We start from the raw sequence: 27770 nt of genomic DNA, 5'->3' as shown, positions 1-27770 counted from the left end.
ATTCTACAACTTTATTTCTTTGGCTCAAAATTTTATTTTGCTTTATGTTATTATTTTTCTTTCCATTGTAATAACTTTGGTTTCTTTGATATTATTTTGCTTTCTTTTTCTACTTTCTTCCTCTAATTTAGAAATTAAATACACTATTTTTGTTTTGTTTAAAGTGTTTACCATCAGTATTTCAACATGTATAATTTAAAATATTTAAATTTATTACATAGCCTTAATATTCTTTTTAGAAAAGAAATAAAATCAATAATTTAAGTCACATTTGCACATCAAATTTTGCTATTATTATTTTGCTATTATTCTTTAGTTCAAAGTCATACTAAGAGGATAGTCTTTACAGGTGTCAGCTTTGTTTTTTGAGTCTTCTATCAGATTTCCCACAAAGTCAGTTTGTACACTTTGTCTTCTGCTACACAGTAGCAAAAATTGAAGGTTAAAATCAATAGAATTTGACAGATGACCATTTTAGAATTTTGCCTCTTTTTACTTTGGCCTCTGAGAATTTTTAAATTATTTTTCATATCATTGATAGATGCAAAGTTATGTTTTTATGTTATGCTTTTTTTAATAGTTTCTTGGTATTTTTATTTGTTTTGCAGCAGTACCATTAGGGTAGATCATTCTTTTTTTTGTTTTGTTTTGTTTTTTTTTGAGACAGAGGCACAAACTCACTGCAAGCTCTGCCTCCCAGGTTCACACCATTCTCCTGCCTCAGCCTCCCGAGTAGCTGGGACTACAGGCGCCTGCCACCGCGCCCAGCTAATTTTTTGTACTTTTAGTAGAGACGGGGTTTCACCGTGGTCTCGATCTCCTGCCCTCATGATCCACCCGCCTTGGCCTCCCAAAGTGCTGGGATTACAGGCGAGAGCCACCGCGCCCGGCCCGGGTATATCATTCTTTAACAAGAGACTGGTTTAATATGTTCTTTCCATCTCTACTATATATATATATATGTTTTAATTATCTCATATTTGTATTTTTGTAGAATTCTCCTAAGCATTAAATAAATAATCCCAAAGTTCCACTTTCAAAATTGCTTTTCTCCTAATCTGTACATCTAGTGAGTTTCTGTAAACTTCAAGCTAATATTGATATTATACAACCCTATTACATAAAATATTTACTTTCTGTTATAGGTAAAAATTTCCCTTCTCAACACTTATATTAAAGTCCTAACCACCAGAATCTCTGAATATGACCTTATTTGGAGACAGAGTCATTGTAAATATAATTAGTTAAGATGAAGCAATAATTGCATAGAGTAAGCACTTAATGACTGCTATTGTTATAAAAAGAGAAGAGACAGAGACACAGAGCAAAGATTTCTGCATGTGGACAGAGGCAGAGCTTACACATTTATAATCCAAAGAAGACCAAGGGTAACTGGTAACTCTCAGAAGCAGAAAAAGAAGCTTGGGACAGACTCTTCTTCAGAGCTCTGTAGGGACCAATTTTGCTGGTATGTGATTTTGAAGTTCTAGTCTGCAGAACTGTGAGAGAACATATTTCTGTTGTTTTAAACCATCCAAGTTGTGGTAAACTGTTACTGCAGGTATAGAAAACGAATACATTTGCCAAATCTAATGTATTTTCTTACAGACATTTTTCATGAAAAGCTATCTAACCAATACTCTCATATGAAAAAAATCTACCATAATTACACTATTTTCTACTTTTTAATATCATGTTTCAATTCTTACCAATTCTATTCTTTTCTCAACCAATCCATTATGCTATATTATCTTCTTTATCTACTAAATTTAATGTCAACAGCTCCTTTTCCTACACTATGTTATATATGTTCACATATTATTATTTTCTCAGAATCTTTATGTTTATATGTCTAGTATAATATATTTTATATTTGTACCTCACAAAATGTAGTACTGTATTGTACTCATTCAATGTATTTCATTTAATTTCAGCACAATTCTGTACAATGACTCTATGACTTGTTGATAAATCAGGCCCCAAATAAAATACATTAAACCTTTTTCAAAATAAAGGGATGTTCCCCCATTACAAATGCAAACAAGAATATTCCAAATTTAATTTTGCAAACTGTTGACTCCATGTTTCACAAAGAAAAATTGACTTATGAACTTAAACACTTCTGGTTTTTAACAGGCAATTAGGAACAGCAGTTATCATTTTTCTTTTGTCAGCTGTTGTATGTGCTTCTGGCAATATCATTAGTCTTAAACATTTTGTCTCTGATTTTGACCAAGATGGGGTGTTAAGCATTAAAATATTTGTTGAATAATATGCAAACTCTGCAAAGAAAAGTTTAGTGCATTTGTGTAACTACAGCTGTGGATATTTAATTCTGAATGAGAAAAAAAGATAATTCTGTCATGAGCTGTCTTTTATTAGTATGAACCAATAACTAGCTGAATATTTTATGTTTAACCAAGATCCACCTAATTTTTGACATTTGTAATTGTGTGTGGTAGTATTATATATTTTAAAAATGCTGTTTTGCAGTCTGTTCTTAGAAATTATTCACTTCAAGTATTACTATTTTTTCATTTTTGTAAGTTTTAAAACACATGTAAAAATAAATGAGGTCCAAATAAGTTATTTGCCCATGATCACACAGACAGACCGCGAGAAAAGAAATAGTTAGTTCTTTATTACTAATAGTATTCCTACTCTTGGTTATTTCTTTTCTTGGGCACAAAGATATTTCGGGCATCTATACATGTATGTGCAAATCTGCAATATGTTTAACGCTGTTCTGCTAGCTAAATCGCTGTTTGATTATTTATTTTTCCCAAGTTTTGCTTTGTTGTACTTTGAGATTTTCTAAATTCATAATTTCGCTTTCTTTCTCAAGATCCTGTATGTAACTAACCTGTGAAAATCCCATGTCAAGAAAGTTTTGGTACAATATTTATGAGGTATACAAGATCTTTCGTTTAGTTGTGATCTTAGGCTTAGAGCAAGAAGGGATGCAATCTCTTCACAGCCTCTGCTATTTCATTCTGTATTTACCAAGCTTAGTGATTATATACTGTGAATAGACACCTGGCCAAAATCCTAGGCAAGTTAATGTTTTTATGCCTCTGACATTCCAATTCATCATCCAAGTCTCATTTGTTCATAAATAAAATAATCTATTTTCAGATTACGGGTCCTTAAATAACTGAAACAGTTAAAACAAAAAGAACAAAGAGGATAAAATCTAGTATTCTAAAAAGATCCTCCAAAGACTATTTAGGTAATTGAATAGTCAATGAATGTTAACAAACCAAGGTTTATTGAATTATATTTACATTGTGTTGTAACTTTTTAAAATTGATTGTCTTACAGGACTTAACAGGTATAAAGATATTATGTCAAACCAAGCCACTAAGGCACATACTGTGATATGAACTAAGCTGTTGGATTGATCATTTTGCCTTACCAAATGTTTCATATTATCCCTTTCCCCGTCCCAGTGGACACATGCATGCATGTGCGCACGCACGCGCGCACACACACACACACACACACACACACGATGTATTCCATAAATGCTTTGAGTGTCACAGCATGCAAAGCAAATGAAAAACTCTGTTTCTTGAATTCTGGGAACAATTTAAAATCTTTTAAACCCTCTTCATCCTTGAAGATGCTGTCTCTTCCAGATCCTTCAAGATTGGAAAAAGAAGGTGATGAGCATTTTAAACTCAGTTCACTGAGCAGTGAGCAATTGCTTAAGGGAAGGTGAGTTTGGCCTAAAAGACAATAACAAAACCATGACCAGTTTGTTTTCTGGTTCATTGTTCTTTGTGCTGTTACTATTGTGTGATATAAGTCATTTTACAATGCTAGGAGTTGTTAAAATTAGCATTAATATTAAGAAATTTTCTATCTCTACCCAAGATGCTAGGAAAAAAAATAGAGAGTTTAGCTTATGCCTATGTCCTTTGTATTAGAAAATTACAATTATTATCTATGTATATGTGATGCAAAATCACTCATGTGTATAGTGCAACTGAAAACATCTGATGTGTGAAATTCAGTCATTGCCTGCCATCCTGTATATATGCTTAATCTATCTAGTGGTTAGCCATTATTTTCAGACCCTGAAGCTCTACCTGAGACTCTATCTTCTGCCAAAAGTGTAATGTCACTTGAAAGTTAAATGAATAGGACATTTTTGATTATGACATGGATATTTTGTCTGTTGCTGCTACAAGATGTTCAACATCACTGTTTTACTGATTTTTATGAGAAAAGCGTCCTATAGATTTTGTTTCTCTTTATTTGTGTAATATATTTGAATGTATTATTTTAAGAAATTTCATATAAAATCAAATGAAATGTTATTATATACCATTTAATATTAACAAAATGGTTTTATATATCTTCATAATAAACTCATGTTAGATAATTTTATATTAAACCTTAGATTATGGTGAAGCCTGGTGAGGCTTTAAGGACACAGGTCATAGTAGAAGGAGAAAACCTGGTATAAGAGAGGCAGAAATAGAGAAATCAATAGCAGTTACCCATTAGAAGTTCACATTATAATATTTAATGAGTGTGACAAACTTAGGTTTCAGCTATGCCCAAAGTCCCTAAAGCTAATAGAGACTTGTTCTAGTGAGGGAGGCATAGTCACAACATTTCCAAAGTGGACAGAATACATGATGGCACACTTGTATTTAATTAGATTGGGTTGTGATAAAAAAACAGGAAATGAGGAATATAGAGTGTATCCCCTAAAAACAGAGGGCTTTAATGGTTTTGAGTGTTAGGTTGAAACTTAGGAGAGAGGACTAGAACAAAAGTCATAAATAGGTACATAAATGGGTAAGAAAAACTAGAGAGCAGGAGAAAGGTCATAGTTTGCTGACTTAGTAGATACTCAGGACTCTGAACAGAGATCCAGGTAAATACTAGATGCAGTACAGAAAAATAATACCAAACACAGCAATCTGTGAGTCTGAGCCTATCTGCAGTATTTTTCCTTTAAAAAATATATTTTTAATAATTGTTTTGGGGATCCAATACACTACATTAAAAATATTTTTTGCTGAGATCTAAGAAGGAGCAGGAACTGTTTGTTATTTAAAACAAATGTCAGTGAATGGATGGAGTTTGCTTCATTAGTTTAACATAACAAAACAAATCCTGGTAAAATCTTAGCTTTAGAATTCTGATTTCTTAGTTTATGGTGCACTCCCTCTGCTTTCTGCATTCCAAAAAAACATGGTGTCTCTGATTGCTTGACCTTATGCATTTTGTAATTCTAATTAATAAGATTCTTTTATCTTACTGATAGTACTCTTAGAATAACTATAAAAGCAATGGCCATTTTTGATAGCTGCAAGTACCAAAAAGAGATTACATTGATAAATAATAAGTAATTATTTCACTTTATACAAAGCACACTTTTTGGGTATTTTACTTTTATTGTTTTAATAATTAATAACTAATTTTAATTGACAATAATTGCATATATGAGTGGGAAAATAAGATATATTAATCAAAGATATATTGTTTCATTTAGACTGGAGGAATATGCTTTTGTGATCTATTGCACTGGATGGTGGCCAAAACACAAGTTTATACTCTGTTAGACCAATGAGTTCTGTAGCACTTCATGAAAGGCAGTCTTGGTTGGTGTATAAGACAGGCTGGAAGGGGTGAATGGGCTCTTCTATCTCCCCTAAATATTGGGAGCATGAATAAGAATTCATATAAAGTTTTCTGTAATCAAATTTTTTAAAACTGTAATTTTAAGTCAAAAATACAAGAAATTATATTTTGGTATCTTAGTGCAATCTTGTTATTTTTTGTATGCAGTCAATATATCTGCAATTTATGAGATACTTTCAGCCATGATATGCAATAAAAATATTTGTTTTGTATCGTCTTTGAGATGAAGACACTAGAATTCTAATTCACCGCCAATTAGAATTAAAGAACATGTGATTACCAATTACCAAAGATTGGCCTTTTTTAATTTTTAATTTTTATTTTTTTAAAGGAGAGAAAAGAACTTTAGACATAGAGGTTAGGATGATGCCCCACAATCCCTTTGGTAGTTACACTTTCCCTTCCTATGTGTATTAACTTACTGAGCTCTTGCAACTACCTATGAGGAAATTATGATTGTTATACTCATTTTAGAGATGAGGAAGCTGAGACATAGAGCTTAACTTGCTCAAGGTCATACTGGTAATAATTATTGGAACTAGGACTCTAGGCAATGGGGCTACAAATTATCTGATTTTTATCTCAACGCTATGTGTAATCTAAAATTAGAAATCAGGAAATTTAATCAACAGCAGTTACTGTTTCAAAGTTTGAAGGACATAGCAACAATCATAAAAAGTAATGTCTCAAATACATTGTCTCTTTTGTAAAGTAATAAACTTCTGTATTGAATAAACTGTGATTATTAAAGGGACATTGATAACCTACGGATAAGAGAATAGCCATATATATATATATATATATATATATAATTTTTAACATACAGATAAGTAATTTTACCTATATATGTATATATACAGACATTAATTTCAAGCATACACACAACACATATAGATGAAGATGTCATTCAATCTTTAAACTGTAACTAATATATCTTTTAAAGCTGAAGTCCTGAATCATAACCTTTCCTGAAGGTTTCATTAAAATCTAAAATTTTTAGCACATAGTCAATTCAATTTAATTATGATAGTAAACTTACATCACTGCAGGCTTAACTTTTGGAAAGTAACTGAATTATAAATTTAAAGCAAACAACTATTCTTTTCAAAAATAGTATGAATGTCTATCATGTTTGGGCTTGATAAGTCCAGCTCAATGTTATCTCCCCTCCTCCTTTCTGGGAAATGAATGAAAAGATACTGAACTTCATTAGTAATTACTGAATGCTTATGCATATATACATATGTAAACAGACTGCAAGGTGTCCCAGAAGATGATGAGGAAATCAGATCATTTAAATAGCATACTAGCCTAAAGGGTCTCAGGAAAGCAAGTTATTTAATAATAAAAGGGCAGATTCATTATGATGCTTCCATTTGCCTACTGAAAGCAATATCCACTGATATGCTGCATGACACCTCTTTTCCCCACCATCACTGAGTTTTGAATAGTTATTAAAGTTGCTAGTAGTTACTAATAATCAATAGTAGTTATTAGTAAAATTGGATAATGTAGTTCCAAAAAAAATTTGCCTATGAGAAAAATGACCTAAAAATTAGCTTTTTATCATATGGCATTATTTAGTAGAATGTATTGAAAACTTAATCACTCTATAGATACATAATCTATGTGGAATATAAAACCTAACAAATAAAAAATAAGAGGCTTAATTATTTATATTTAAAATAAGAGACTTCTCCCTTTCCTATAGCATTTATTTTATAATACTTATACTTTTAAGTAATTTTTCTGTCTTTTTGAAATGTATGGAAATCTTCTTAAAAGTTAAATAAGCTTCCTGTCAGGTTTAAAACCCAAGAATATCTTTCTCCAGGTCTTGGGAATCTTCTCTTTGAAATGTAATCATCAAGAAAGATAGTGCCTCTGTTTCACAGCTTTTTGTGAAGGAAGGAGCCTAAGTCAGTGGGTGCTTCACTCCAAGGTGTGAAATTCTCTCATGAGAAGGATGTGAAAAGTTGATTTATTTATTAATTTTGGATTAGCCAATTAACAAACACAGATGGCCACTTCAATGACCAGTTGATTATAGAATGACCTTTGTGTGTTAAATGGTGCTGTCGGGGCCTCTTATTTGAGCACGAGTTATTGTTTATCTTGAGAACACATATGTAATGGATTAGATCTGCTTCACTGTACAAAATAATAATACTTATTCCAGTCTTTGCATTCCCTTAGCAGATTGTCTGTGATGAACATCACATTCTGTTTTGATACCTATTCGGTTATAAAAGTTGCTTCTTTTACTTCTACATTTGCAGAGAGGTTTTCTAGGGTTGGAGTAAATTTTATTTTTAATTCTATTTACCCAACAGCATTTATGTCATAAAAGGGAAAATTCAAATGTTTCTCACTTGATGTAGACATCTTAAGTGTTATATAGTGAATGTAATTTGAAACTATATCTTCTTCATCTTTAATTCTTAGATCTTGCTCTTAGTGAAAGTGTTTCGCTGAGAAATATAAACATTTTATATTACTTAAAATTGGGGCCTCCTACACTTCATAATAATTATTTTATGGAATTTAATGAATATTGCTAAAATGGTTCATAAATTTCCTAAAAAAAAAGTTTTGATTTATAAAGCAAAATAACAATAGTTTCTTTTTTCTCCCTCAACTTGATTAGTGATATAACTTGTACTGTTTGATAGTTTAATTGTGATATTAAAATGCTGATATTCTTTCCTGGGTCAAGACAGAAAGCAGTGAAGCATAGAAAGGGAGAGAAGTTTCCACAAGCCAGCTATGCTCTACTGCTCATTGCATTTGACATGCTTCATGATGAGTGAGGGATACACAGAGTACTATATGCAACTTTACTGCAGCCAGACACAACTATATCAGTGAATATTTGAAATTATAGCTGTTTACAAATAATTCACAAATTGACAATTATGTGTACACAAATCTTTACGAAAATTGGAAAATTAACATTTATTAATATTTTTCCTAGCAATGTTCCTCAAGATGAAATTATTCATTCTAATATTAGTAGTCCAATATCTTTTTTCCTTCTCAAGCACATAATCTACGTTTCCTATTTTATATAATGAAAAAAGAAAATAAAGCAATTTGCTACAGAGTACTATTTTTGCACATTAGACCAGAATATTTTCTCTTTTGACATACTACTTAAAAGTTTGTCTTAATATTAAAATGAAAATTCTTGTTTTCTGGTCTAGAAAAGCAAACAGATAAAATCAAGCAAAGAGACCTGGAGCATAGATACTAGCAGTAGATACTAATAGTAGATAATACAACTTTGAAAACCAAGATGAAAGTTAACTTTGCACTATACTCTTCCAAACATTAATGTTTATAATCTTCCAGTAAAAATATAGGGACTTTTAAGAAAATGAATTCTTTCATGTGACCTAAAATGAAAACTGCAATGCAATTCTGACACTATTATTTACTAAAATTATCAGGGTAAGTCTAGCTAGATTTAATCTTTCATGTGTGTTCAGACATGGGGAACTGGAAATGTAATTAGCTTAATTATGAAACTATACACAGGTCTTGAATGAGGCGATCTATCTACAGATTAATCTAGTACAGTGTTGTTCAACCATGGAATCTTGAGGAGTTATTTAACCTCTCTGACATTCAAATTCCACAACTATTAATATAAAATCCGAAGACTAATTCTGCTTTTCTTTCTTCATCTCACAATGTTTCTTTGTTCATTCATTCATTTTTATTGTTTTCTTTTCTCCCTGAATCAAATGAGATATTCTATGTAAAAACAACTTGTAAAATGTAAATCACTATATGGATATTGTTACATTTGCCCCCTTTTCAAGTTTCCTGGTGCATAAATACCCAGCCTGTGCTTTCTTAGCAGGTATTTGAGATTCAGTGCTCAGCAGTTCCAGAATTTTTTCAGGACTTCAGTGGCTCTAAGAGTTTGACAGGAGACATGACTTAAGAAAGAGAAATTCAGAAGAGTCTGCATTTCATTAATGCTGAAAGAAACCTACTTCAAAGCAATTTTGGTTCTCCTTTTTGGCTCTACACTTGAAACTTCTTTCTAGACTTTATTAATTTGTCTATTCTTTCTTTTGTTTGAAAAATCTTTAGATTTGCTTAAAACCAAGGACAACACTCATATACATGTATTTGCACATTAGTACAGGGTAGGACATCACAGACATGAAACAGTAAAATTATTATTAGAGACAGCACTCTCATCCACTCGAGGAAATGGTTTTGCGTTCTTTTAATACATACAGAGCAGAACAATGTGGGGATACAACTTGCCAAGTAAATCCTCAAATAAGTTTGAATAGAAACAATACTAAAGTATCCATCCAAGTAAGTGCTGTTGTCTATTGTGTTAGTCAGTTCAGGTTGCTATAACAAAATTACATAAACTGGGTCATTTATAAACAACATATATATATTTCTCACAGTTCTGGAGTCTGGGAAGTCCAAGATCAAGGCACTGGCAAATTCAGTATTGCCCTCTTTCTGGTTCATAGATGGTCATCTTTTGACTGTGTCCTCACATGGCAGAATGGCAGAACTCTGATCTCTCCATCCCTTTATATAGAGTTAATCCCATTCATGAAGGCTTCACTTTCTTGGCCTCTAGTCAACTCCCAAAGGCCTTATCTCCTAACATCATCACATTGGGGGTTGGAGTTTCAACATATAAATTTTGGAGGAACATAAATTCAGGCTATAGTACTGATAGACATGTGGAGCGATGAGAGCCCTGAGCAATCCTGTTGAAACCCCCGTTTCAACAATTGCCTGAGTAAAACTTAGAGTTTGTAACACTTTAATTTGTGCAGTTCTTAATCTTTTTAAGAAAGCATTGAGACAAATAGTAGTAACAATGCCAAAGGAAGTTATAATAGAAATAAAAAAGCATTAGTCTCAAAAAAGTACAAGATAAATATAACAAATAAAACAAAGACCACAAATTCATAGGCCATAAATTAGTTTCTAATTATTTGCTTATTTTTGTAAAAGCAGGCAAGAGGAAACAGTAACACGTGGTCAGTTATCGGATTATTATCATCAGAAAGAGAAAGAACACTGATTCCTTAGGGGATGTGAATTGTGCCTTGCATACCTCTTCTAAAAGCAATATGAACTTAAATCTTCACCTGAGGCTCTGTCTAAAGAGCACAGAGTGATACTTTTTTCTGCAGTCTTCATGCAGATAATGAAATCACAGATTTCAAATGGCTGGATGTTTAACTTCTTTAGACAACAACCAAGTGTTGAATGCTAAAGTAAAGCTCAGTAAGCTTATGTCTGAGTGGTTTGGCTTTCAAGGATAGACAAAAAATCACCTGGAGGAGTGGCTATATTAAATATCATCTAAAGCATTTAACACAGATAATTTCTCCAATTCAATGTATTTATGTGGACTGAAGAACAACATAGAAAAGTGTATTCTCAGATGACAGGCTAGAGCACTGACTCTGAAATGCTGATGGAAGGTGCATTCAGACGCATTAAAATTCAGACAATGCACAAATATAATTAGAAATTTCTCTAGAGTTGATGGTCGCTTTAATTTAGACCATACGTGGTTCAAAGTAGTTGCTGAAGATAATGAAGAGGTCAAGCTTTAAATACATATTTCTTTTGTACATGCACAGTTAGTCTGATTTTCATCAAAATTCCAGCGAAGTCATTTTAGTGTATGAATATTTCTTCTTGCTAACTCAAAACTCAAATTTCAAGATACACATTGTTTGTTATACTCTATGAACAAAATAATCGTTCTCTATACCAGGCTTGTAATTCTTTTTTTGACTTAAATCACTAAATGTATAGTATTCATGTAGCTGTCAGACAAAAAATACTTAAAATAATATTGTTTATTAGCTATCGTAAACTGTAAGTATCAGCTAAAAATAACTTACATATAATTTACTGAAGTAGATTACAGGTCCTGCCTACTCCTCAAACAATAAGGAAACAAAGTCCCTTTGATAAATACAGGAATGACATGATCTCAAATTTAGAACTGCCGTACTGTGGCAGGGTCTATTAAAACATCATTTGTACTTCTCCCTCGATTGTATTTCCCAGCCTCCCTTCCAGTTGAGTGTGGCCATGCAACTGAGTTATATTCAAGTAGAGGTGAATGAATGTAACCTGTGAGACTTTTAGACACACAAAGTAACTTTCCACCCATGGTCTTCTATGCTCTTGCCCTCTGCCACATGAACGTTAATGACTAGGAAATTCTTCCAGGAGACATGTTGAAGTTGTATTGTCACTGACATTGTGCTATTGAATTACTACATAGAACTGAGCACTTCATCCAACCTATACGTTCCTTGATCTGGATACTTGATTGAGAATAAGTTTATAGTCTAGAAACATTACACATTGAGGGGTATATTTGTTAGTAATGTTAGCTTGTTCAAGTCATTTAACTTTATCCTACACAAGAGACTTTGCTTCTACTGAGAAACATACTTCTTTGTATGTCTATATATTTGTGAAAGCTGGTCTCTAACATTGTATTTACACATGGATTAGTTTGATTGTAGCTTGTATTCTCCAAATTCTTTGAATTCATCTCTTATCCCTCATCATGATCCAGCCACTCCTGGTCTTCTTCCAGTTTCTCAAATACATCATACTCATTTCTGCTTTAGAACTCGTGCACTTAATTTTTCTTTCTGCCATATTCCTCTTTCTTTCCTTCCTTCTATGCCTGACTCCTTCTCATCTTTTAGGTGTTAGTTCAAATGCCATCATATCTGAGATCTTCCTTTGCTCCCATGAATATAGAACACCTATTGTTTGACTCCCTCTATCGCATTATTGTGATTATCATTATTAGAATGAATGCTGCTGTATTTTTGAGCCATATTTGTATGAGTGTGTATGTGTATTTGTTTCTCTCCCTGCTCCAAATCTAGTATCTAATATGACAAGAACTTTGTCTTTTTTATTCAGCAACTTTTCTTCAGTGTCAAGGATAGATAATTCCAGGTACATATCAGGAGTCTGATAAATATGTTTTCAACTCAATATGAACATTGCTTTTTCAGATAGACCAATAGGTAAAGAATTAGATACTTAAAACCAGTAGGTTCTCAGCAGATTTTAGTAATGGCAGTTTATTTTCGAGTATTATTGAGCAAAATAATTTATCTACCATAGAGCTGAATTACAAGGTTAAGTGAAGGAAATATTGACTGTGGCTAAAATTCTATAAAAGTTTTATGTGTACCTATTTAACATTTTATAAAAATTGAAATGAATCTATAGTGTTTTACATAAACCATAACCCCTTAGTTAATGAAGAGTTTACTGCTTCTGAAGAAAGTAATTAAGGAAATGTGAATTATTCATTGATTTTATCACAAAATTCAATAAACTTTTAAATATAGTATCATTGTATGTTGAAGTTAATGGAAATACAAAAACCATGTTTAACTTATTTAAAAATTAAAGTCATGAAGCTTTGTATTCAAACCTGATAAATTAAACATGCACTAATTAGGAAAACATATAGAGCTGCATTCAATATATATTATATATATTTGCATAAATGGTTTATAGGATGAATGAATGTGGAGTTGTTGAGCACGAAAAAAATAAATCTGGTTAATTTATAATTGATGTCTGCATTTATTATATAGTATACTTTACGTTATATTTTTTACAGGACAAATGCATTTTAAATTACAAGCATATATTTAGAAAACCCATTTTTAAGAAGACTGTAAGAATACAATATACATATATATATTTGTATGTATATATAGTTTTTTTTTTTTTTTTGAGACAGGGTCTCACTCCATTGCCGAAGCTGAAGCGCAGTGGCCCGATCACAGCTCACTGCAGCCTCGACCTCTTGTGCTCAGGTGATCCTCCTACCTAAGCCTCCAAAGTAGCTAGAACCACAGAAGTGCACATGTTTCTGTATATTTGTATATTTTCTTGAGACGAAGTTTTGCCATGTTGCCCAGGTTGATCTTGAATTCCTGTGGCTCAGGGGATCCACCTGCCTTAGCCAGCCAAAGTGTTAGGATTACAGATGTGAGCCACTATGTCCAGCCAAAATATTTTTAAAAGATCAAAAAAATGACAAAATAGTATGTTTAAAAAAGTGTAGAAAGTAATAATTAAATGTTGGCATTTGAGATAGTTTTGTTTTCAACAATGCAGGAAATCAAGACACAGTACAATAGCATGGTTTATATGGGAGGATGATTTGCCATCTCCCATCTTTACATCTACCTATGTTGTATACATTTCCTATTTATATATTTAAAACAATCAACTTCATATTTATATCTTCTCAAATTGAAATCAGTACAAGAAAAACGTAAGTAAAAAAGTAGGTCTCTAACAACAAGGAAATTATAGGTAATTTAATGAAACTAATGAATAAACAGATGAATCACAGATAAGCATACACGATTAATAAAATAACATGGTATTTACATGTTATTGATAATATGAATAATGTAGAACAATAGATTCATTCCCTTTGGGTAAATGAAAAAATATACGTAGAAAAATCAGTATGATCTTGTCAATAAAAATGTAGTATAAGTCTCTGAGAAAGAAAAATGCATCACAGATATTTCTCCTTTTTAGAAGGAACAACACTTTAATTAAGGAAAGCTATTATGAGGCACACTTTTTGAACTTAGAAGTACTTTCTTTATTCAGGTAAATTATTTAACTTTCTTCTACGAGTTGAAAGGAGAATTTATTACTGAATAGAAAACCTTATTTCACTAATCAGTTTAAGAAATTTTCTTTATGAGATTAAAGTTTTAAGCTCTTTATCAAAAAGGATATATTTTTCTATTTCTATTGCTGTTTTTAGTTTCCATTCAATAGAAATAAATATGAACTCAGGTTAACTAGTTTTATTACAGAGATTGACTTGTCTAAATGGTAAATATTTATATTTTTATGAATGTCAAGCTCTTGAAATGAATTTTAATAATTTGTGAACACAAAAAACCATAAAATTATAGTAAATAGACAGTTTATAAATGTAAACAGTTACTCATTTCAAATATAAGAGGACTTGAAATAATTTTTTTCTACATGTTAATACTTTATTTTTTTTGTCATTGCAAACAAAGCTGCATTTATTTATTTATTTTTATTATATATATATTTTTATTATACTATAAGTTCTAGGGTACATGTGCACACTGTGCAGATATGTCACATAGGTATACATGTGCCATGTTGGTGTGCTGCACCCATTAACTCGTCATTTACATTAGGTATATCTCCTAATGCTATCCCTCCACCCTCTTTCTACCCCACAACAGTCCCTGGTGTGTGATGTTACCCTTCCTGTGTCCAAGTGTTCTCATTGCTCAGTTCCCACCTATGAGTGAAAACATGCGGTGTTTGATTTTGTGTCCTTGCGATAGTTTGCTGAGAATGATGGTTTCCAGCTTCATCCATGTCCCTACAAAGCACATGAACTCATCATTTTTTATGGCTGCATAGTATTCCATGGTGTATATGTGCCACATTTCCTTAATCCAGTCTGTCATTGTTGGATATTTGGGTTGGTTCCAAGTCTTTTCTATTGTGAGTAGTGCTGCAATAAACATACGTGTGCATGTGTCTTTATAGCAGCATGATTTATAGTCCTTTGGGTATATATCCAGTAATAAGCTGGCTGGGTCAAATGGTATTTCTAGTTCTAGATCCCTAAGGAATCGCCACACTGTCTTCAACAATGGTTTACAGTCCCACCAACAGTGTAAAAGTGTTCTTATTTCTCCACATCCTCTCCAGCACCTGTTGTTTCCTGACTTTTTAATGATGGCCATTCTAACTGATGTGAGATGGTATCTCATTGTGGTTTTGATTTGCATTTCTCTGATGGCCAGTAATGATGAGCATTTTTTCATGTGTCTGTTGGCTGCATAAATGTCTTCTTTTGAGATTTGTCTGTTTATATCCTTTGCCCACTTTTTGATGGGGTTGTTTGTTTTTTTTCTTGTAAATTTGTTTGAGTTCTTTGTAGATTCTGGATATTAGCCCTTTGTCAGATGAGTAGATTGCAAAAATTTTCTCCCATTCTGTAGGTTGCCTGTTCACTCTGATGGTAGTGTCTTTTGCTGTGCAGAAGCTCCTTAGTTTAATTAGATCCCATTTGTCAATTTTGGCTTTTGTTGCCATTGCTTTTGGTGTTTTAGACATGAAGTCCTTGCCCATGCCTATGTCCTGAATGGTATTGCCTAGGTTTTCTTCTAGGGTATTTATGGTTTTAGGTCTAACATTTAAGTCTTTAATCCATCTTAAACTAATTTTTGTATAAGGTGTAAGGAAGGTATCCAGTTTCAGCTTTCTACATATGGCAAGCCAGTTTTCCCAGCACCATTTATTAAATAGGGAATCCTTTCCCCATTTCTTGTTTTCGTCAGGTTTGTCGAAAGTCAGATAGTTGTAGATGTGTGGTATTATTTCTGAGGGCTCTGTTCTGTTCCATTGGTCTATATCTCTGTTTTGGTACCAGTACCATGCTGTTTTGGTTACTGTAGCCTTGTAGTATAGTTTGAAGTCAGGTAGCGTGATGCCTCCAGCTTTGTTCTTTTGGCTTAGGATTGACTTGGCAATGCGGGCTCTTTTTTTGTTCCATATGAAATTTAAAGTAGTTTTTTTCTAATTCTGTGAAGAAAGTCATTGGTAGCTTGATGGGGATGGCATTGAATCTATAAATTACCTTGGGCAGTATAGCCATTTTGTTGATATTGATTCTTCCTATCCATGGGCATGGAATGTTCTTGAATTTGTTTGTGTCCTCTTTTATTTCATTGAGCAGTGGTTTGTAGTTCTCCTTGAAGAGGCCCTTCACATCCCTTGTAAGTTGGATTCCTAGGTATTTTATTCTCTTTGAAGCAATTGTGAATGAGAGTTCACTCATGATTTGGCTCTCTGTCTGTTATTGGTGTGTAAGAATGCTTGTGATTTTTGCACATTGATTTTGTATCCTGAGACTTTGCTGAAGTTGCTTATCAGCTTTAGGAGATTTTGGGCTGAGATGCTGGGGTTTTCTAGATATACAATCATGTCATCTGCAAACAGGGACAATTTGACCTCCTCTTTTCCTAATTGAATATCCTTTATTTCTTTCTCCTGCCTGATTGCCCTGGCCTGAACTTCCAACACTATGTTGAATACGAGTGGTGAGAGAGGGCATCCCTGTCTTGTGCCAGTTTTCAAAGGGAATGCTTCCAGTTTTTGCCCATTCAGTATGATATTGGCTGTGGGTTTGTCATAAATGGCTCTTATTATTTTGAGATGCGTCCCATCAATACCTAATTTATTGAGAGTTTTCAGCATGAAGGGCTGTTGAATTTTGTTGAAGGCCTTTTCTGCATCTATAGAGATAATCGTGTGGTTTTTGTCTTTGGTTCTATTTATATGTTGGATTATGTTCATTGATTTGCATATGTTGAACCAGCCTTGCAAACCAGCTCAACTACATGGAAACTGAACAACCCGTTCCTGAATGACTACTGGGTACATAATGAAATGAAGGCAGAAATAAAGATGTTCTTTGAAACCAACGAGAACAAAGACACAACATACCAGAATCTCTGGGACATATTCAAAGCAGTGTGTAGAGGGAAATTTATAGCACTAAATGCCCACAAGAGAAAGCAGGAAAGATCTAAAATTGACAACCTAACATCACAATTAAAAGAACTAGAGAAGCAAGAGCAAACACATTCAAAAGCTAGCAGAAGGCAAGAAATAACTAAGATCAGAGCAGAACTGAAGGAGATAGAGATACAAAAAACCCTTCAAAAAATCAACGAATCCATGAGCTGGTTTTTTGAAAAGATCAACAAAATTGATAGACTGCTAGCAAGACTAATAAGAAAAGAGAGAAGAATCAAATAGACGCAATAAAAAATGATAAAGGGGATATCACCATCGATCCCACAGAAATACAAACTACCATCAGAGAATACTATAAACATCTCTATGCAAATAAACTAGAAAATCTAGAAGAAATGGATAAATTCCTCAACACATACACCCTCCCAAGACTAAACCAGGAAGAAGTTGAATCTGTTAATAGACCAATAACAGGCTCCAAAATTGAGACAATAATTAATTACTTACCAACCAAAAGAAGTCCAGGACCAGACGGATTCACAGCCGAATTCTACCAGAGGTACAAGGAGGAGCTGGTATCATTCTTTCTGAAACTATTCCAATCAATAGAAAAAGAGGGAATCCTCCTTAACTCATTTTATGAGGCCAGCTTCATCTTGATACCAAAGCCTGGCAGAGACACAACAAAAAAAGAGAATTTTAGACCAATATCCCTGATGAACATTGATGCAAAAATCCTCAATAAAATACTGGCAAACCGAATCCAGCAGCACATAAAAAGCTTATCCACCATGATCATGTTATTACTTCAAATTGAATTCATTTCTCACAGACATTATAAAAACCCCAAAGTGATTTACGGCATTTAAAACAGCAGCCCCTCTCTTCTGTTCATTCTACATTGTTAAAAATAAAAGGTCTTAGGAGGCTGAGGCAGGGGAATCGCTTGAACCCGGGAGGTGGAGGTTGCAGTGAGCCGAGATCATGCCACTGCACTCCAGCCTGGGTGACAGGGCAAGACTCCGTCTCAAAAAATAAATAAAATAAAATAAAATAAAATAAAATAAAATAAAATAATAAAAGGTCTTTGGGTAGTTTCAAAATCTCATTATAAATTGATTTTTGTTTCTGTGCTTAATTGTTTTCTAACAGCCCCTTTATGTAAAAAGCAAATAGTGTAAACTAATGGGAAAATAGGTACAATATCAAAAATCATTCCACATAGGAAGTTTTAAAAGGAGTATATTTAACATTCAATGGTTGTATGATAAGGATATGTCTACTTCTGCTCTACTTTTTCTGAGTTCATGATATTATTATTTTACTTTTACTTCTTACAAGCATTCTTAGTGAATGGAGCTGACAGCTATCAATAAACCAATAACCAATGGGATTGTTACTTAAAGAATATGAAAAGAACTTATGTCATTAGTCTGGCCTATTTCCTTTCTTTCCATAGCCTGGGTAACACAAACCTCACCAGTAGGTATTATAAAATATGTATTTTCCCTAGTTTAGATAATGACTGAAGGAATTTATTTTCGGTCTCAAATTTTTACATCCGATATTAATTCATTTCTGATTATCTAATTCCAACTGGGTAAAAAATCTTAATAACTCTCCTACTTTTTTTTCTAGGTTCAGTTGAACCTAGAAAATGATGTGGTTCAAGTGATGAATCTATTCTTTTAAATGAATTTGACTTGCATTCATTCCTTCTTGTGAATAAAATGCACAATACCAGTATGTCTCAGAACTGTGCCTCATATCTTTATTTATTTATTTATTTATTTATTGAGATGGAGTCTTTCTCTGTTGCCCTAGCTAGAGTGCAGTGGTGCCATCTTGGCTCACTGCAACTTCTGCCTCTTGGGTTCAAGCGATACCCTGCTTCAGCCTCCTAAGTACCAGGGATTACAGGTGCATGCCACCACACCCGGCTAATTTTTGTATTTTTAGTAGAGACGGGGTTTCACCATGTTGGCCAGGCTGGTCTGGAACTCCTGACCTCAGGTGATCCACCTGCCTTGGCCTCCCAAAGTGCTGGGATTACAGGCGTGAGCCACCGCACACATCTTCATATCTTATTGTTGACTCCATATTTGGCAGCCTTCCTATATGTGTCCTGTCGGCTTGCTACATGGCTTTAATATCATTTTACTTTATACTAAGTACCATCATCCTATAGCCAAAGATAGCATGCCTATCTATATGTTCCCAAAGTCCTGCAGGTAGGAAGTGTACACCTTACTCAGCAAAGGCTGCAGTATGCCCCAGAAACTACTGAGCCATGGACACTTTATATTTTCTGCTCATCTCAGGGTTAGGTTCGTATATTGTGTGTTGCAGAATGCCCATTGTGGTGTTAACCCTTTGAGATAGCTTGTTGCTTTATGTGTAACTTCCTATCACACGTATGTATCTGAAAACTGACCAGAGAGTATGAACACCATCGGACAATGCATTTATCTACCATGCTAAATATTTATTCTCAGAAGTGCTTGAGGATATTTTCCTTCAGCTCAGACTTTTGTGAAATTTGCATATCCTCAAAACTAACTTGTCCCAACTGTAAATGACAAGGCTAAATCTTTGTCAAGCCAAAAGAAGGATGATAGGATTTGGGATAAAATCAAAATAAACACATTAATAATAAATAGGTTATTTCTAAAGCATGATTCATAAGATGTTTTATGTTTCTAGACATAACAAAAATTTACTTCTGTTCTTCAGTTATTCTTTTACAATACACATGAAATTTTAAACTGGAATCATTAAAAATAAGTAAACAAAATACCCTTTATGAGATGCAATTAGTAAAATCTAAAAAAATGTAGTTCATTAGGCCAATGACATAACAGCAAGACTTATAAAGATGGCAAAAGTTATCTTTGATAGACAAGGTAATTTTTATATGCTACACACATCATTGGCTGTTGAGAAACAGATGGAAAGTACATGTGTAGAAACACAGTTTATTTTCTTTTTATGAATTTTATAGCTATATACCCTGTCAATTTTTCCTGTTAATGCACCAACAAATTTGGGGGAGGGGGGCTTCTCTATGATGGCCCATCATGATATCTTGGGAAATAATGTGTTTTTATTACTTTTTTCAATCTTTATAGAATTAATTTATTTTGTATGTTTTAGTGTGCTTATTAGAATTATCAGGACAATGTGAAAGATAAGCTTTGATTGTGGAGATCCTTGTGTTATTCCTTATTTTAAAAGAATTTTCCCAACATTTCCTCACTGATTGACGTTATGCAATAAGATATTTGCAGGTAATCCTTAGGACGACAAAGAAATTCTCTTTGTTTTCTAGTTTTTTTAGATGGTTTTTATATTATGAAGACATGCCAGACTTGAAGAATACTTATTCTGAATCCATCTATCTTGTATTCTCTTTATTGTCTTCACTCCGTTAATGTACTGAATAGTTTTTTTATAGATTTTGCTTGTTCACCTCCCATTGACAGTTCCCAGGATAAATCAACTTTTCATGTTGAATTACCATTTAATATACTGCTGGAGTTGGACATTAATAGTTCACGAAAAATATTGGGAGGTTTGTTGATGAAGAAATTCACTATACCTATCTGATAATATTTCCATCATCTTTTGGTATGTAGGTGATATGGCTTCACTGAATGAGATAGAAGATATTCCTTTATATATGACTTTAAAATATTTGGATACCATTAGAATGATATACTCTAGGAATGCCTTATAGACCTTTATGTTGGAAATCATTGGGCCTGGTGTTTTTCTTGTAGTTTCATAAGAAATATTTTAATTATTTCAATTTTATAGGGGTATTCAGATATTTGTGATTCAGATGCAAGTTCTGTTTTTCTAAGAATTCTGATATTTCATCAAAATCTTCAAGTTATTACTATAATACAGTACTCTCATCTTTAAATGCAGTTATCTTTGCTTTATCATTACTAATATTATTTTTATGTGTGTCTGTTTTTTTCTTGATCAATCTGGCCAGAGATTTTTCTCTCTTATTTTATTTTTCTCAAAGAACAAACTGCATTTATTGTTTTCCCTATGTTATGCTATTTTTCCAATTTCATTTTTGCCTAATATTATCTGTACTACCTCCTTTATACATTTTCTTTCTGGGCTGAATATTTCCAGTGTCTTTAGGTTTATCATTCAGTATAATAATTCTTCCTTTGAAAATAAAATATTAAACTATAATAAATCTATTTTTCTAGAAATTTAGTTCTTAATATTTGTCTTTTTATACTTAATAGTCCTCGTCAATTGGTGAATTTTGTGATTGTATTCTTATTTTGTTTAAATTACATACAGAGTTGTATGTGCTGTATCTGTAGCTAGAGCTCCTGGGGAGTCTCAATATTATTTACATTATTTTTTTTTCTATTTTATTCTTATTTATTTATTTATTTATTTAAACTTTTACTTTATGTTGAGGGTACAATTGCAGGTTTGTTACACAGGAAAATTTGTCTCATATGATTTTGTTGTACAGATTATTTAATCACCCAGTTATCAAGCCTAGTACCCATTAGTTATTTTTCCTGATCCTCTCCATCCTCCCACCTCCACCTTCTGAAATGCCCCGGTACATGCTGTTCACCTCTGTGTATCCATGTGTTCTCATCATTTAGCTCTCACAATAGAGTGTGGCAGTTCCTCAAATGCCTAAATACAGAAATAGCATTCAACCCAGCAATCCCGTTACTGGGTATATACCCAGTAGAATATAAATTATTCTATTTTAAAACACATGCCCCTGTATGTTCATCGCAGCGCTATTTATAATACCAAAGACGGGGAATCAACCTCACTATCCATCAATAGTATTTTCATTAATTCTAAATCACAGGGACTTTGCTTTCTCATGTGTTTTGTCATATCAATTAGCATTTATTAGTAAGTCTATATATTTATTCTTTTAAACCATAAACAAGTCATATTACACACATGTTACTCTCTGTCAAGATCATCTTCAACTACGAGTTTCTCTTGCAGAGTGCTAAAGTTTTTGACATCTGGATTTTGATAAAAATGAACAGCAAGGGTAAAGGCTAAGGCATCTGAAGAATAACATCAATTCCTTCATCTTATTTTGTTGTTTATGGTAACTCATGAAATTTGCTCTTCATAAGTTACCTCAAACTTTTCAGAGTTGATAGCAAAGCACTATTGCTCTATATTTGAGCATGTGGGGTCTTAAAGATAAGAGTGTTAAATGTCCAGAGTTATTTGAAAACAATAGGAATTATTAAATATCTATGTGATTTTCTACAATCACATATTAGAAAGAAGGCCAATAATTCACCACTTTTTATTTCACCTATTAATTTTATAACTTTTGTCAGTTTTATTTTTGGAAGAAAATCAATAACATATTTATTTATATGCATCACATTTATTTTGCTATTTCATCTCTACTTGATAATTTACATATCTCAATTCACAATTCTTAGCAATATCTGGTATTTATTTATTTATTACTTATGAGGGTGACAGTCATGTCCCAGTGGAGAGAGACACAGTGAAAGAAAACACTGTCCTCTGAGGCTTTCCTGGTGTGAAGTTCTGACCTCAAACTATCTATTCCAATAGGCAACTGCTACAACTGGAATGACTAGATAAATTCACAAGAGAATAAATCTTATTTCAGGTCAAAGAACAGAAAAAAATATTTGAAGAAAAGAAGAAAAGATCTAACCTTCATTATACAGGTCCAAACAGGTGATATTTGTTGTGTGTGTGTGTGTGTGTGTGTGTTTGTGTGTAACTTCAGGATGAATAAGGCAGATGAAATATTTAAATGTAGACATGTTGAAAGCCAATATAATTTATTACAGTGAAATAACAGATTGTTAATATAATGCAATTATTTCTTTTAGTAAAATATTTCTTAAAATATATCATCTTCTAATATTATTAGTATATTTCCACAAGGTTAACTCTGTATTGGAACATTTCAAAATATAACTTTAACTAATTTAATTGGAACAGAAGAACAGCACGTGCACCTACATTAAACTGACATTAAATGGAAATAGCAAGAGCAATGCCTAATAGTATGTGCCTCTAATCCACTGAAGGCCTGACCCTAATGGCCAAAAGCACTTCAATTAAGTTTCATTGCTCTTCATTACATTTTCTCAATATATGTGTCTGATGTGATTGTTTCTGCTCTCACAAGACACAGGAACTTTTGATAAGGGCTGGGGTAACTTTGTTTTTTATGTAATTTAATTCTAATGGGAAATGTCTTTACGGTTTTTAGAATTCCACTATTCAGTGGTATTTTATCTTTCTCTTTGGGTTATTACCGCTTTCTAATCTTGCTTAGAATATGTAATTAATTTGTTTTTTTTTTCTCTCTATGCTCTATGTCCTTCTACAATACAGGATTACACAGATTGCCTTTTGTGACAAAAACAGAGGAAGAAAAATTACAGCAACCCAGATTATTATTATACTTAAATGGTCTCTCACACTTTATGAAGAAGTATTAAGCAGTCCATTTAAGAGAGAATTATGTTTGTTTCACATGTATCAGAAAATGTGAGTCTTAATTAAAATAGATCCTGATGTCAAATGCTATTGATGAGCAGTTATTACTCTATATGTTACATTTTGTATCAGTGTAATGTGATAGGAAGTTTTAAAAGACCTTATATGTTTCTGCCAAATAGTGATACAGTGATAAAATATCAGCAGTTTACAAAAAAAGAATGAACGGTTTATATGAATGATGACACTAAAAAAAAAAAATCAGACCCTCAGAACTAAGGTATATCTTGATAAACAAAGCTGTTAGATGTTATGTGGTAATATCAGATGACAGAAAGAAAATATTAGTTGCTTCCAAGGGATTTAGTATAATGAATATAGTAATTAGGTAGATTGATCATGGTCCCTTGGTTATAGAATTGAGTTGATAAGACTCTACTCTTGAGTGGAAGTTGGGGGGGGTCAAGATTTGTTAAGAAAATCTTATGTATTGTTTAGCAAACTAGATGTAGAAGAAACTATTAGAGATATAGAGAATCACACAATGTTTATAGGTAGACATAAAACTGAATAAAACTTCATGTAATTGTTGTTATATATACTATTTAGTTTTTCACCAACTTCTTTTAATATTTTATAAAAATTACATTAAAATTCATTTATATTCATATACATAGTTCTAGTTTAGTCACAATGTTTCAGAGTGCATACATATGACATAAAATATAAAGAATGTAAAGGGGTAATAAATATAAATTCGGAATTGTAAATATCTCTGTGTGGAAGAAGAATATAATCAGTAAAAGTTTGTAGGAATGATTCAACTCTGTTTTAAGTTTTATTTGTTAATAGTAGAGACAGAATTTTTTATATTCTTTATTCATTTTATATTCCTGAAATAGTTCAAAATGAATTTAAGCTTTCTCCAAAGTGTCTGGAGCTATAATTTATAAATTAATGGCAACACTATACATCATAGTGCATAAAGTTAAGAATATATCATGAACATTATAAGGTAGAATTTGAGAAGAAACTGATATTAGAAGTGAGGTCGCTGAAACACTTGCAGTATTGAGTACTTTTTTTTCCTTCTATCGTGGTCAGAGCCCAAATCTCTTTCCACAACAAAATGGTCTTCAACTAAGATGTCACATTAATGAATCTTAAATAAGCACTAGTGTAGTATATAGACTTAATTCTTAAACCAAAGCTTATTTCACAGCCTCTTATGATTTTTTCAAGGGCACACATGTTTATTTGTGTAGTCCTTGCAAATCCAAGTGTTTAATGACTATATATAGATAAGTGTGTGCATGTAAACATACATCCTTCCACATGAAGTTCTGTGTGTGTTTGATTTATATCTTCTTCTAAAATATCCATCATTACCTATTGTTTTAACACAATTATCTTCAGTAAACAGAAACACAAAATAGAATGTCTATATGTTTTATTGTCCCTGTGAAGACAATAGCATATGAGGTGGCTTTAATATTAGAATATAATACAATTTTTTTTTACTTTGTTGGCAAATTGTAAAGACAATTTATTGCATGGTGGAAACAGCATTTAATCTTAATGAAATCAGGGTGGAATTTCTTTTTCCATTACCCATAGCAGTTTGGAAAATTGTATTCAATTTTCTGGTTCTTATATTTTGAAGCTAAGCAAGAAACACTTGAAACTATAATTTTGAAACTCCTTTATGGTGTGAAAATTTTATGGTCATTTATCACTAAAGAAGATGGGAAATAAAAAAGCATAGAGCTGACAGGAGGTATAAAGATATATTTAGAATACGGAATTGAGGTAGCATTTTTAATCATCTCTGTTATTCCTACTTATGCCATTATTGAATTGAATTTCATGCACTTTATATGCAAAGCTACATTTTTTATTAAAATCAAATAAATATACTGTCAAACTCCAACCTCACAATTTAACATTTGCATGTTTTCTTGATTTTAAATTGTATGGTTGAAGGAAACAGAAATGCTTTTATTTTGAAATTTGAGAAACACCATTTAAATAAATTTTACATCTGACAATGTACAGTTATGTAATCAGAGTTAACTAAGTCAATTAAAAGGTACACTATAAATTAGAGGTGGCTCTATTAAAACCTAGCCTAAATGGAGGAAGCAATTACATATTGAGTGTGAAAACCATAGAGAAAATAAATCCATCAGTCCCGGAACTACCTAAGTTAAACTTCCTATATTATAAAAAATTTATTTTGCTCTCTTCATAACATTACATGTATATGTGGCTACAATTTCTGGATGTTTAGTATTTTCAAAGTTTCTGGGAAAAAAAAATGCACTTAATTGAAATCAGTAAGGAATTTACCATCTGTTTACAGAGCAGCGATATCAAGGCAAAGTGTTGCTCTGTGGTATCTTTCCAAACCCCTAACTGAAATGCACAAGGCACATATGCTTGCAAACGTGATTTAAAATAAGAATCCGGCTGGGCACAGTGGCTCACGCCTGTAATCCCAGAACTTTGGGAGGCTGAGGTGGGTGGATCATCTGAGGTCAGGAGTTCGAGACCAGCCTGGCCAACATAATGAAACCCTGTCTCTACAAAAAAATTAAAAAAAAAAATAAAAAATAAAAATAAAAAAAAAATTCCCAGCATGGTGGCAGGCTCCTGTAATCCCAGCTACCTGGCAGGCTGAGGCAAGAGAATCGCTTGAATCCAGGAGGTAGAGGTTGCAATGAGCCGAGATCGCACCACTGCACTCCAGCCTGGGCAAGAGCGAAACTCCATCTCAGAAGAAACAAAAACAAAACAAAACAAAATAGAAGCCAATTAGTGTGCTCAACATCTCCAAACCTGGTCTGGATGCACATTACTTATAAATAAAGAAGCTGTAGTTTAAAGACTTAAAAATGATAATTAAAGGTAGGACTTAGCACAAGTTCTTGTTAATAATAAGCATGTTAGATAACACTGACAACTTTTAAGGATGAAAACTCTTCAATGCATTAACTAGAGGTTAGATTTACAATATTTTTCCCTAATTTTTAGACTTTATTCCAGTTACTCAGCCTCTTAATTATCTCTATCTAGAGTTATTGAAATGATTAAAGTTACCTAAAGGACTGAGTTAATTATATAAGCAACTATTATAATCTCAATAAATGATTTCTATCATTTTATGTAATTCTTATTATTATATCACATGATATATTCTGGTTTAGGTCATTCATATCATTTGGCAAAAGTAATAAACTATTAAAATTCAGTGAAACTGAAATCTGTTATCAGGCACTCAGCTAAACTCATTCAAACTTTGAAAACCACCTGATGAAATATGCATTATTATTTTTCCCATCTCAAAGGAGAAGAAATTAAATTTTAGAGATTGTGAGTAAATTTTTCAGGGCCCTGCAGTTAGTAAGCATTGAACCTGGAGTTAAATCCTGCATCTGGCAGATCTTAAGTCTTGTTCTCAGAAGGGTTAAATATATTGCCACATAGGTAGAAAATTACTTCAGAAAGCAAGTCGTTAAAAGATCAGTGTTAAACTATTATTTTTTTACAGTAGCCCTCCCTTATCCAAAAGGGATAAATTTTGTGACCCCCAGTGGATGCCTTAAACCACAGATAGTACCGAACCTAATTGTTGTCAATAGGAATATGTTTGTTCTCATGTCTTCCACTCCTTCCATGCCTTTTCCTTTTTAACTAGGAATTTATTATACACTTTGGCCATAACTATTGCAGTTTGAGGTGAATCAGCAAAACTAACACAAATTTATTTCTTCTTCTTCACAATTTCACAAACAGAATAATTGTTCTTACTGTATATCATAGCAACCTCAGGATATGGCTCATTTAACTTAAAGGAAATCTTTTATGGCTTGTCTTTGGTATATCTGAATTGTCAGCACCACTATGCATACACTTTTAGGACATTATTAAGTAAAATAAGAGTTACTTGAACATAAACACTGCAATACCATGTCAGTTGATCTAATAACTGA

At 32.6% G+C, this 27770-nt stretch overlaps 1 long non-coding RNA gene across 1 annotated transcript; it reads left to right on the top strand.

The window, feature by feature from the left end:
- Positions 1-1351: 1351 nt before the first annotated feature.
- Positions 1352-23863, top strand: LOC129480318 (uncharacterized). Its single transcript, XR_008656989.1, has 4 exons — positions 1352-1468; positions 3623-3717; positions 22934-23004; positions 23674-23863. It is a non-coding gene; the product is annotated as an uncharacterized lncRNA (long non-coding RNA).
- Positions 23864-27770: the final 3907 nt, after the last annotated feature.

The sequence above is a fragment of the Symphalangus syndactylus genome, chromosome 4, assembly GCF_028878055.3.
Source record: "Symphalangus syndactylus isolate Jambi chromosome 4, NHGRI_mSymSyn1-v2.1_pri, whole genome shotgun sequence".
Lineage (NCBI taxonomy): Eukaryota > Metazoa > Chordata > Mammalia > Primates > Hylobatidae > Symphalangus > Symphalangus syndactylus.
This window is presented reverse-complemented; position numbering and strand designations above follow the sequence as displayed.